Source organism: Triturus cristatus, chromosome 1_1 (assembly GCF_964204655.1).
Source record: "Triturus cristatus chromosome 1_1, aTriCri1.1, whole genome shotgun sequence".
Lineage (NCBI taxonomy): Eukaryota > Metazoa > Chordata > Amphibia > Caudata > Salamandridae > Triturus > Triturus cristatus.
In genome coordinates, this window is record NC_140579.1 from 725,308,301 (window position 1) to 725,323,727 (window position 15,427).

Below are 15,427 nucleotides of genomic sequence, written 5' to 3' on the forward strand. Positions count from 1 at the left end.
TATAGATCTATGTGTACACATGTGTCTGTGTAGATTGCTTTATGGCTAAGTGTCGCTATTTAGAAGTAGCTCTGTCTGTGTGTACCTAAGTTTAGGCTGGATATATGTGTGTGGCTCTGTGTGTAACTGTGTTTGTGGCGCTCTGTGTGTGTGGCTCTGTATGTGTTGGTGGTTCTGTGTGTGTGGCTCAGTATGTGTAAGTCTGTGCATGTCTGTGTGGTTCTATGTGTGTAGCTGTGCGTGTGTGTGGCTCAGTGTATGTGTAGCTCAATAAGTGCATAGGTGCCTCTGTGTGTGTATAGATGGCTAGCTCGGTATGTGTGTTAAGTGACTCTATGTCTCTGGCTAGCTCTGTATGTGTAAGTCAGTGGCTCTGTATGTGGATTTCTGTAGCTCTGAATATTTGTGTGGATAGCTCTCTATCTGTGTCTGGCTGACTCTGTATGTGTGGCTCTGTATGTATGTCTGGGTGATACACTTTGTATGTGTGTGGCTCTGTGTGGGTGGTTCTGTATGTGTGTGGGGTTGGCTTTCTCACTACGTCACTCTCTCTCCCTAACTCTCTCTCTCTCTCTCACTACCTCACTATCTCTCACTACCTCACTATCTCTCACTATACTACACTCTCTCTCACTAACTCTCTACCTCACTCTCTAACTCACTACTCAACTCTCTCTTTCTCACAGCAACACAATATCACTACCACAGTAACTATCTCTCACTCTAACACACTACTTAAAAACTTCACTCTCTCTCTATCTCACTACCTCACTCTCTATCACTACATCACTATCTATTTGTATCTCACTCTCGCTACCTCACTATAACACAACACACTCTCTCAAAACTTCACTACACCAGTCTCACTACCTCACAACTTCACACTCTCTTTCTAACTCACTAATTCACTCTCTCTATCTCACTACCTCACTCTCTCTCTCAAATACACTAATTCACTTACACTAACTCTTTCACTACCTCACTCTATCTCACTACTTCACTAAATCACTCTGTTTCTATCTTAATACCTCACAACATCCCTCACTACCTCACTCTCTCTTTCACTACCTCAATCTTTCTCTATCTCACTACCTCACAACATCACTCACTGTTTCTATCTCACTACGTCAGAAAATACCTCACTCACTAACTCACTCTTTCACTACCTCACTCTCTATCTACCTCACTCTCTCACTACATAACTCTCTATACATCACTACTCCCCTCTATCTATATCACTACCTCACTATCTCACTACTTCTCTCTCTAAAAAGATCACTACCTCACTCTCTCACTACCTCACTCTCTATATCACAACTTCACTCTCTCTCTAACTCACTACATCACTCACTCTCTATCTCTCTACCTCACTCTTTCTATCTCACTAACTCACTTTCACTGTCTCTTTCACTACCTCTCTCTATCTCACTACATCACAACACCACTCTGCTTACATCTCACTACCTCACAACATCCCTCTCCCTCACTACATCACTGTTTCACTACCTCACTCTCTCTCACTACATAACTCTCTCTACCTCACTACTCCACTCTATCTCACTAACTCACTATCTCACAACTTCTCTCTCTCAAAACATAACTACCGCACTCTCTAGCTCACAACTTCACTCTCTCTCACTCACTACCTCAATCACTCTCTATCTCACTACCTCACTCTTTCTATCTCACTAACTCACTTTCACTCTCTTTTATTACCTCTCTCTCTATCTCACTACATCACAACAACACTCTATGCTTATATATCACTACCTCTCAACATCCCTCTACCTCACTACCTCACTCTTTCACTACCTCACTCTCTCTATCTCTCTATCTCACTCTCTATCTACCTCACTCTCTATCTCACTCTCTATCTACCTCACTCTCTCTCACTACCTCACTCTCTATTTCAATACCTCTCTCTCTCTCTCTCACTACCTCACTCTCTCTCTGCTAAAGCAATAGGTATCACATATGCAAAAAAAAAGCTAATGCCAATAGAAATGACAATGCCATTTATTTAGGGATACAAAAATGATAAAAAAATAATGAACAATACCAATAGCTCTACCTATAATATTGCCGAGACCATTGCATTGTAAATGCTTGTTTCTGACCTGGTGTTGGCTGTTTTATGACTCTGGGCACCTTACCACTGCTGACCAGTGCTAAGGTGCATATGCTCTCCCTATGGTAAAATGTATTATGTGAATTGACTTCCACGTTTGGTTTATTTGGTTTACTATCAGTCCCTAGTAGAGTGCACCAGGGGTGCCAAGGGCTTGTATATCCAAATGCTGCTAGTGGGCTTGCAGCACTGGTTGTGCCACCCACCGAAGCAGCAGGGTAAAATGTGTCTAGGGTCTGCCACTGCAGAACCTGCGCGCGGTCTGGTACCGTCGCGCTGACTGAGCAAGTGTCCCCACTTACCAGTCTCTAAACCTTCCCTTAACTACATGTTAGTCACCCCTCTGGTAGGCCTAAGCGCAGGGTGCATTGTAGGTATAAGGTAGGACATGCCCTGATGTGTGTGGCATGTCTTAGTAGTGAATTACAGCCATTTTCGTTTTTCACTATTGAAGGCTACCTGCTCTCCGTAGGCCAGAATGGGCTGCTGGGATCGCTACACGCTGTGACCCCAGTGGACTCAGAGAGCATGGTAGAAGGTCATGTTTAGTATGCCTGAACTCGGGGTAATAAAGTACATCTTTTAGTAAAGGTTATTTTAATACCCCGGGTTTGCAAATGCTACTTTTAGAAAGTTAGCCTTTGCGTGCCTAACCATCTCAGTCCGCCTCTGCTGTGTGTGTGTGTGTTCTGCCTAGCAACAGTACCGGAGCAGGGCTGGGGGATTCCCGGAGACAGGTTGGCTGCCAGGTGGTGGGTAGAGAGATTACCCCAGGATGGGTGGGAGGAGTGCACCCTGACTCTTGGATAGACCTGTGCTCTGCCACCACAAAGCCGGCGCCGCCCCCTGTGGAGCGGCTGATGTCTCTGCCCTGCTGCTGAAAGGAACAAGCCGAGTCACCACAACAGAGTGCTCCAAAACTGGACTGAGCCAGGCCCAGGCCCCCTGGCGCTAAAGAACAAAAGAATCCCTGTATAAAAGTAGGAGCTTGGCTCCTAAGAAATCAGATCCAGATTGAACCACGAAGGAACTCTGCCTGACTAGAAGGACCTGGAAGAAGCTGAAGGAGGAGTAACTTTCCCTGACCTAAGGGACTGGCCTGCAGTAGGTGCCTTGCTAAGGAAGGAGAGGAAAAAGACTGAAAGAGACTTTTGCACTTTGTTCTTCAACTATCTCCAAGGGCTTGGAAGAAGAGCTTGCCCCCTGAACTGAACCCCAGGACCAGTGGGTTCACCGTGTCTCCGCTCGTCTGAGAATTCGAGCCGTGTGCTTTCTCCCGCCGGAGTGCCCTGCGCACCTTCGCATCCCTCCTAGGGCCGTGACACCCAGAAGCCTGGCCGCCTCCACTCGCCGAGAGCCCCGCTCTACCTGAGTCGCTCTGGACCCACGAGTCTGGCCGTCCCGCTTCCCTGTCACCTGCCTGCTACTGGAGCGCGCTTGGTGCCCTTTCGCCCTCCCGCCGGATTTCTAGTGGGGAAGTGAAATCCAGCCTCGGACGGCCGCCCGTACGTCGTAACGTATCCGGCCGCCCCGCTTCACCTCCCAGCCTGAGTCTGACCGTGCCGCCCTCCGCAGTGACCTCCCGCACAGTCCGTGTCGGAGGCCCTGGGCCGCACCTGTCTACCGAAAGCCGCCCGCTGAATTCTTGATCCGGAAGACCCACGAGGTGCAGAACCTGCATCTCTCCTGAAGACTCGTCCAAGCACACCGCACGTTCCCAGGTACAGTGAACTCTCTATCGGACTCGGGGTCCGCAACGTTCTGATTTCCCCGTATCACGGTACCCTGGGTGCACTGCGCATCATCGTGACTGGACCGACTCAACCGAGCCCTGTGAAGCGCTCGTGATCGAATAAGTTACCAAAGACAAGAACAGTGCCTAATTATCATCTTGTGGCTTCCATTTCGCAACCGTTATTGATGGTCTTGTACATGCCTGCGTAACAAAGAATCTTTTATATAAAGCATCCGTATTTTTGATACAACTTACGCCTGGTGTCCGTTTGTGGGGGATCATTGTGGTTTACTGTGTGTGATCATAAATGCTTAACTGACTAGCGCCCTGAAGTTTAGCCCTGACTGCTCGCGCCACACTACCTATAGGGTGAGCAGGGGTTGTTCTGAGGGGGTAACTCTCTCGCCCTGAATAGAAGAAGGGACCACTGCTTGTCACAAGTACCTACCTGTGCCAACTAGGGGTTCCCCATTCTAACAGTCTACCATATCCTCTACCACCACCACGTCCACCACCACATACACCAACAAGTCCACCATATCCACCACCGTCACGTCCACCACCACCACCACGTCCACCACCACACCACTTCCACCACCACCACGCCCACCACCACCATGTCCACCACCACGTCCACCACCACGTCCTCCACCACCTCCACAACCACCACCACAACCACCACCATGTCCACCACATCCACCACCACGTCCTCCATCACCACCACGTCCTCCATCACCACCACGTCATCCATCACCACCACGTCATCCACCACCACCACGTCATCCACCACCACCATATCATCCTCCACCACCACCACGTCTACCACCACCACCATGTCTACCACCACATCAACTACCACGTCCACCACCAAGTCATCCATCACCACCACATCCACCACCACTACCACCACATCCACCACCACGTCCTCCACCACCACCACATCCACCATGTCCACCACCTCCACCACATCCACCACCACCACGTCCACCACCACATCCACCACCCCCATGTCTACCACCATGTCCACCACCAACATGTCCACCACCACAGCATCCACCACCACCAGGTCCACATCCATGACCACCATCATGTCTACCACCACATCCACCACCACCACATCTACCACAACCACCACGACCACCACCACATACAGAACCACCACGTCCACTACCATCACATACACCACCACGTCCACAACCATCACATCCACTACCATGTCCACCACCACCATGTCCACCACAACGTCCACCACCTCCAATACCACATCCACCACCTCTACCACCACATCCACTACCACATCCATTACCACCACGTCCACCACCACCACATCCACCACCACCACGTCCACCACCACCAGGTCCAACATCACCAGGTCCACCACCACCAGGTCTACCATATTCAGCACCATCACGTCTACCACCACATCCACCACCACGTCCACCACCACCACGTCCACCACCACGTTCACCACCTCCACCACCACATCCACCACTACCACCACGTCCTCCATCACCACCACATCATCTACCACCACCAAGTCATCCACCACCACCAAGTCATCCACCACCACCACATCATCCACCATATCCACCACCACATCCACCACATCCACCACCACATCCACCACCATCATGTCTACCACCACATCCACCACTGCGTCCACCACCACATCCACCACCACATCCACCACCACATCCACCACCACCACCACGTCCACCACCACATACACCACCACCATGTCCACCACCACCACATCTACCTCCACCACCACATCCATCACCTTCACCACCACATCCACCACCACCACATCCACCACCAAGTCCACCACCAATATGTCCACTACCACAATCTTGTCCACCACATCCACCAACACATCCACCACCACCACCACCATGTCCTCCACCACCACGTCCACCACCACCACGTCTACCACCACCACGTCCACCACCACATCCACCACCACATCTACCACCACCACGTCCACCACCAGGTCCACCACCACCACATCCACCACCACTATATCCACCACCTCCACCACCATGTCCTTCAGCACCACCACATCCTCCACCACCACCACATCCATCACCACCACATCCATCACCACCACATCCACCACCATGTCCACAACATCCACCACCACCATGTCCACCACACCCACTACCACCATGTCCACCACATCCACTACCACCATGTCCACCACATCACCACCACATCCACCACATCCACCACCACATCTACAGCCATCACGTCTACCACCACCACGTTTACCACCACCATGTTTACCACCACCACATCCACCACCACCACGTCCACCACCACCACGTCCACCACCTTCACGTCTATCACCACCACGTCTACCACCATCACGTCTACCACCACCACGTCCACCACCACCACGTCCACCACCACCACATCCACCACCACCACATCCACCACCATGTCCTCCACCATCACGTCCACCACAACATTCACCACCACCACCACATTCACCACCACCACAACCATCACATACACCACCACGTCTACCACCACCACGTCCACTACCACATGCACCACCACCACGTCCAACACCACGTGCACCACCTTCACCACATCCACCACCACATCCACCACCACCACATGCACTACCACCACATCCACCACCACCACATCCTCCACCACCACCACGTCCTCCACCATCACCACGTCCTCCACCACCACGTCCACCACCAACACATTCACCACCACCACATCCACCACCATGTCCACCACCACCACGTCCACCACCAGGTCCATGTCCATGACCACTATCATGTCCACGACCATAAACACCACCACCATGTCCACTACCACTACATCCTCTACCACGTCCACCACCACCACGTCCACCACCACCACGTCCTCCACCACCACCAAGTCCACCACCACATCCACCACCTCGTCCACCACCACCACATCCACCACCACCACATTCACCATCTCCACCACCATCTCCACCACCACATCCACCACTACCTCCACCACCACATCCACCACCACCATGTCCACCACCACGTCCACCACATCCACTACCAAGTCTACTACCACCACGTCCACCACCAGGTCCACCATATCCACCACCACTACCACCACATCCACCACCACCACATCCTCCACCACCAACACATCCACGTCCACCTCCTCCACCACATCAACCACCTCCACTTCCACGTCCACCACCATGGCCACCATGTCAACCACCACCCCGTCCACCACCACCAGGTCCACATCCATGACCACCATCACGTTCACCACCAAATCCACCACGTCCTCCACCACCATATCCACCACCACCATGTCCACTACCATCTTCACCAACACCATGTCCACCACCATGCCCACCACCTCCAACACCACATCAACCACCTCCACCACATCCACCACCACATCCATTACCACCACGTCCACCACCACCACATCCACCACCACCACCACGTCCAATACCACCAGGTCCACCACCATCACGACCACCACTTCCACCACCACGTTCACCACCTCCACCACCATATCTACCACTACCACCACCACCACCACGTCCTCCATCACCACCACGTCCTCCATCACCACCACGTCTTCCACCACCACCATGTCATCCACCACCACGTCATCCACCAGCACCACGTCATCCACCAGCACCACGTCCACCACCACATCCCCCACATCCACCATGTCCACCACATTCACCACCAGGTCCACCACCACCACATCCACCACTACCATGTCCACCACCACCACATCCACCACCACATCCACCACCATGTCCACCACCACGTCTACCACCACCACCATGTCCACCACCACCACCAGGTCCACCACCACCACGTCCACCACCACCACGTCCACCACCACCACATCCACCACCACCACGTCCATCAGCACCACATTCACCACCTCCACCACCACCTCCACCACCACCTCCACCACCATATCCACCACTACCTCCACCACCACATCCACCACCACCATCTCCACCACCCCCACATCATCCACCACCACCATGTCATCTACCACCACCACGTCATCCACCACCACTACGTCATCCACCACCACCACATCCACTACCAGCACCATGTCCACCACCACGTCCACCACCACCATGTCCACTACCAAGTCCACTACCACCACGTCCACCACCAGGTCCACCACATCCACCACCACCACATCCTCCACCACCAACACATCCATGTCCACCACATCTACCACATCGACCACCTCCACGTCCACCACCATGGCCACCATGCCCACCACTATGTCCACCACCACCACGTCCACCACCACCAGGTCCACCAGGTCCACATCCATGACCACCATCACGTCCACCACCACATCCACCACGTCCTCCACCACCTCATCTAGCACGTCCACCACCATCACATACACCATCACATCCACCACCACCACGTCCACTACCATCTTCACCAACACCATGTCCACCACCACGTCCACCACCTCCAACACCACATCCACCACCTCCACCACCACATCCACCACCACATCCATTACCACCATGTCCACCACCACCACATCCACCACCACCATGTCCACCACCACCACGTCCAATACCACCAGGTCTACCACCATCACGACCACCACATCCACCACCACGTTCACCACCTCCACCACCACATCCACCACTACCACCACCACGTCCTCCATCACCACCATGTCCTCCATCACCACCATGTCATCCACCACCACCACATCATCCACCACCACCACATCATCCGCCACCACCACATTATCCACCAGCACCACATCCACCACCACGTCCACCACATCCACCACCACCACCATGTCCACCACGTTCACAACCAGGTCCACCACCACTACATCCACCACTACCATGTCCATAACCACCACATCCACCACCATGTCCACCACGACTACCACGTCCACCACCACCACCACGTCCACCACCACCACCACCACCACCAGGTCCACCACCACCACGTCTACCACCATGTTCACCACCACCACATCCTCCACCACCATTGTTAGACCTGGCACCTTGACGTGAGTCTCCCTTCCACTTTTTGTTTCGTTGTGCCTCATGTTTTTGCTGGTGTTAGCTGCTCAGAGCACTGTGCCACTGCCAACCAGTGCCACAGTGCAAGTGCTCCCTGTATAAAATGTATATATTGGTTGGATTTCATGATTGGCTTATTTGGTTTACTGTCAGACCCCAGTAAAGTGCACCAGGAGTGCCCAGGGCTTGTAAATACAAATGCTGCTGGTGGGCTTGCAGCACTGGTTGTGCCACCCACAGAAGCGGCCTGGTAAAATGTGTCTAAGGTCTGCCATTGCAGAACATGCGTGCAGTCTGGTACTGTCATGCTGACTGGGCAAGTGCACCCACTTGCCAGTCCCTAAACCTTCCCTTTACTTCATGCGAGTCACCCCTATGGTAGGCCCATGGGCAGGGTGCATTGTAAGCATAAGGTAGGACAAGCCCTGATGTGTGTGGCATGTCCTAATAGTGAATTATAGCCAATTTCATTTTTCACTATTGTAAGGCTACCTGTTCTCCATAGGCCAGAATGGGCTGTTAGAATTGTAACATTCCATGATCCTAACAGACGCAGGGAACATGGTCGAAATTCGAGTTTGGTATGCCTGAACTCAGAATAAGAAAATGCATCTTTTAGTAAAGTTTATTTTAATGTTCTGTGTTTGCAAATGCCACTTTTAGAACGCTGGTATTTGCTTGCCTAACCATTTCAGTCCGCCTCTGCTAGGATGTGTATCTGCTGTCTGGTTTCTGTGAGTGACAGGGCTGGGGAATTCCAGGAGACTTGCTGGGGCAGCCCGGTGGTCAATAGAGAGATTTACATCCAGATGGGTGGGAGGAGTACACCTGGACTCTGAATAGGGATGTGCCCTGCCACCACAATGCTGCTCCACCTCCTGTGGAGCGGCTGATGTCTCTGCCCTGCACTCTGATTGGAAAGTCAGAGACATGTCAACAAAGTGCTCAGAAACTGGTTTGGACAGGGCAAAGGCCCCTCTACCCCAGGGGAACAAAGGAATTAGGGGTATACGTATTGGGACCCTGCTCCCAAGAAATTAGATCCTGCTTGACAAGAAGAACCTCTGCCTGAGGAGAAGGAACTGGGAAAGCTGTAAGGAGGAGACTGTCCCTGACCTGGGGGATTGGCCTGCAGTGGTTGCCTTGCTGCTGAAGGAGAGGAGAAAGACTACAAAAGACTTTATTTCAACTTGTGCTTAACAAGATCTCAAAGGGCCTGAGTAGAGCTGGCCTCCTGTTAAGAAGTCCCAGGAACAAAAGGACTTCACCCCAGCTTCCCCCTGAACTCTGCTGTATGAGTTCTGCCCTTCCTAGAGTGCTGGAACCAGTTGTGGGGAAATCAAAGATCTCCACTTTTTCATGCACAGCCGGCTTAGCGAGGAAATTTCAAACGCACCGCTCGTTAGCGCGCAGAATTTCATCGCTGAGTAAATCGTCGCAGAGCCTGCTGCCGCTGAGCCGGATCATCACTGGGAAAATTGTCGCCCCGCTCATTAGCGGGCCGAATTTGATCGCTACCAGCCCTGATCCCCGCTCCGCCTGTTAGCGGGCAGAATTCTATCGCTGTGAACATCGTCGCAGAGCCTGCTGCCGCTGAGCCAGATCAGCGCTGGAAAAATCGTCGCCTGCTTATTAGCGGGCCGAATTTGATCACTGCGGACATCGTCGCAGAGCCAGCCAAGATCCCCGCTCCGCCTGTTAGCGGGAAGAATTCTATTGCTGCGAACTTCATCGCAGAGCCTGCCGCTGCTGTGTGAAATCGTCGCTGAATAGCCAAAATCATCGCCCCGCTCGTTAGTGTGAGGAATTTAATCGCTGCGAAAATTGTCGCAGTCCCAACCAAGATAACCACTGGTAAAATTGTCGCCCCGCTCGTTAGCGGGCTGAATTTTGTTGCATCGTGCCTTAGCGAGGAAATCTCCACCGGATAAGCTACACCTTGATCTTCAATGCTGGAGTGCCGCTAGGAACTTTTTATCGCATCACAAGGTACTGTGGGTTAAAACAGACGCTAAGGTGAATGATTTTGTCGTTAACCTAGGAACTCTTTCTGAAATCATATTCTTGAACTGTGTATGTCATTTTTGTCGTTATTTGGTCTTGTGCTAAGTCTTTATATAAAAGATCAATATTTTTTATGTAAATCTAGTGTGGTGTCCATTTGTGGTGTTGTCACTGAGTTACTGTATATGGTCACAAATGCATAACGTATAACGCTCTGAGATAAGCCTTGTCTGCTCGCGCCAAGCTACCTAGAGAGTGAGCAGGGGTTGTTTTAGGATTGTAACCCCTTACCCTGACTAGAGGAGAGGGTCCCTGCTTGTCACAAGTACCTACCTGTGCCAACCAGAGATCCCCAATTCTAACAACCATCACGTCCACCACCACATCCACCACGTCCACCACCACATCCACCACCACCACATCCACCACCACCACGTCCTCCACCACCACTATGTCCACCACCACCACGTCCTCCACCACCACCACGTCCACCACCACGTCCACCACCATGTCCACCACCATGTCCACCACCACGTCCACCACCAATATGTCCACCACCACCATGTCCACCACCACCACAGCCTCCACCACCACCAAGTCCACCACCAAGTCCACCACCACGTCCACCACCACCACCATGTCCACCACCACCACGTGCTCCCCACCACCATGTCCTCCACCACCACCATGTCATCCACCACCCCCACATCCACCACCACCACGTCCTCCACCACCACCAAGTCTACCACCAAGTCCACCACCACATCCACCACCACGTCCACCATGTCCACCACAAATATGTTCACTACCACCACGTCCACCACCACCACATCCACCACCACCACGTCCACCACCACCACGTCCTCCACCACCACCAAGTCCACCACCACGTCCACCACCACCACCATGTCCACCACCACCATGTCCACCACATCCACCACCACCACGTCCACCACCACCAAGTCCTCTACCACCACGTCCACCACAATGTCTACCACCACCACGTCACCACCACATCCACCACCACGTCTACCACCACCACATCCACCATCACAACCTCCATCACCACCACCTCCACCACCACCTCCACCACCACCACCATGTCCACCACCACCAGGTCCTCCACCACCACCACGTCCTCCACCACCATGTCATCCACCACCACCACATCTACCACCACCACGTCCTCCACCACCACCAAGTCCACCACCAAGTCCACCACCACCACCACATCCACCACCATGTCCATGTCCACCACCAATATGTTCTCCACCACCACGTCCACCACCACCACGTCCACCACCACCATGTCCACCACCACCACGTCCACCACCACCACGTCCACCACCACCACGTCCACCACCACCACGTCCTCCACCACCACCAAGTCCACCACCACCATGTCCACCACCACCATGTCCACCTCATCCACCACCACCACGTCCACCACCACCAAGTCCTCCACCACCACGTCTACCACTACCATGTCCACCACCACATCCACCACCACGTCTACCACCACCACATCCACCACCACGACCTCCATCAACACCACATCCTCCACCACCACCACATCCACCACCACATCGTCCACCACCACCACATCATCCACCTCCACCACCACCACATTCACCACATCCACCATCACATCCACCACCATGTCCACCACCACCATATCCACCACCACTACCAGGTCCACCACCACCACGTCCACCACCACTACATCCACCACCTCCAACACCACGTCCTCCACCACCACCATGTCCCCACCACCACAACATCCTCCATCACCACCACATCCTCCACCACATCCTCCACCACCACCACGTCCACCACCACGTCGTCCACCACCACCACATTCACCACCTCCACCACCACCTCCACCACCACATCCACCACCACCTCCACCACCACATCCACCACTATCTCCACCACCAAATCCACCACCACCATGTCCACCACCACTACCACCACGCCCACCACCACGTCCACCACCATGTCCACCACCATGTCCACCACCATGTCCACCACCACATCCACCACCACGTCCTCCACCACCACCATGTCCTCCACCACCACCACATCATCCACCACCACCACATCCACCACCATCACATCCTCCACCACCACCAAGTCCACCACCAAGTCCACCACCACTACCACATCCACCACACCATCCACCATGTCCACCACCAATATGTTCACCACCACCACGTCCACCACCACCATGTCCACCACCACCATGTCTACCACCACCAAGTCCTCCACCACCGTTAAGTCCACCACCACGTCCACCACCACCACCATGTCCATCACCACTATGTCCACCTCATCCACCACCACCCTGTCCACCACCACCAAGTCCTCCACCACCACGTCCACCACCATGTCTGCCACCACCACGTCCACCACCACATCCACCACCACATATACCACCACCACATCCACCACCACGACCTCCATCACCACCACCTCCACCACCACGTCCACCACAACCACCATGTCCACCACCACCACGTCCTCCACCACCACCACGTCCTCCACCACCATGTCATCCACCACCAACACATCAACCACCACCACGTCCTCCACTACCACCAAGTCCACCACCACATCCACCACCACGTCCACCATGTCCACGACCAATATGTTCATTACCACCACATCCACCACTACCACGTCCACCACCACTATGTCCTCCATCACCACCAAGTCCTCCACCACCACCACGTCCTCCACCACCACCACATCCACCACCACCACATCCTCCACCACCACCAAGTCCACCACCAAGTCCACCACCACATCGACCACCACGTCCACCATGTCCACCACCAATATGTTCACCACCACCACGTCCACCACCACCATGTCCACTGAAGTACTGGGTATTTTAGACCCAGCGGTGCAGGGGCACACACCCTATGACTTCTGGGTTCACCCTGTTCCAGACCTACAGAAACACAGAGTCTTCTGGGTGAAGTCAAAGATTCGTTTATTGGCTGCAGACCAATGACAGGTATCCTAGAAGTACAACAGCGTGTATGTTCTCAGGAGACTGCTGAAAATCATGGAAACGGACTTCACTTTAAATAGGCCTTTTCTGGCCTCAAGCATACATTCCTAGGTTTTATGATACGGCCATATATGAGTGTACATTACAAAGAAAAGGCAGAGTCATGATGACCATCCCACATTCCAGTTCGGCCAGCCCACAATGATTTACACAGTAAGGTTCAGATCCCACATCAGATGTAAACAGACCCCCCAATAAACATGAGCATCTCCTGTTTTGGGAAACAAGTCATAAAGCAGGAACAAGCAGGTGTGGAAGAGATTAGCCGGGGGATTGTATAGAATGAAAGGGTTTTATGACGGGTCAAGCCCTGATGCTAATCACAGGTGGACGGAGGAAGGGGAGCTCGTGAGACCGGTTTGACCTGGGGCAGCAGAGCCAGCTGCCCAGGTCACAGAGAAGTCAGAGGGAAAGCCCATGTACTGTGAGGCCCGTATTTACTCCATTATAGCCTATGTGAGGGCAATGACAAGATGGCCACTGCTTCCAAAATGGAACCCGCGTAGTGAAGCAGAATAACGTGTACACAGTGCATTCATAGCTAGAACGATATATAAAGCACTCGTGCATGCCGCATTTACCATTTGCGGTTTGCTAACACCAAGATAGACAGGGGTAGGGCCCTGTTCCCTACGCGGTCCCGAATATTAAAGTACGACAGACCCTCCTTTTGCCCTTAAATAGGCAATCACTATACTCATCTTAATCCGAGTCCAGGTCAATGTTCACGAAGTCATGGAGATGTTGCTGTAGCATCATCCTATTACTCAGCTCGTCCCTCGATACGGGTTTCCTTACACATAAGGTAGCACAGAGACCACATATCGCAGGAGCACACTGTATGCACAGACAGAACAGGAAAAGAATGGCTAAGATCATTCCAATGACCATCAGAACTTTCCAACCCCAGGCAGATATCAATTCCCAGAACCACCCCACCAGTGACCAATCTCCCTTATCCACGTATATGGATTCAGATATTTTATGGAGTTTGGAGATGGCTTGATACACTGTTGGAGCATTATCTGGTATGAAAATGCAGCAACTGGATTGGATGACCTTGCATACCCCACCGCGGTCTGCAAGAATAACGTCTAGAACCATGCGGTTCTGCAGAGTCATAAGGCGATCCGCTTGGAGCTTAGCTGTCAGATTACTAAGGGCACCAGCCGTTACATTGACAGTGGATTCAACCACACGAGTCAGCTGTCTCAGGTTCCTACTATTGACCATAGGTCCCCAAAACGGCAGGAAACCCAAGAAGAAGTCTCCCGCTTCCTGACCCGCAGTGTCCTCCTTACTAATCACACCTCTCACAACTCTGGTCTTGTGATAGTCAGAGGCAGCAGTAAATGTCGGCGGTAGCAAGTTCGCAATATAACATGTGCCCGAGAAATCAGGGGGCAGCCATGTATATGCTCGGTCATTACAGATGAAATA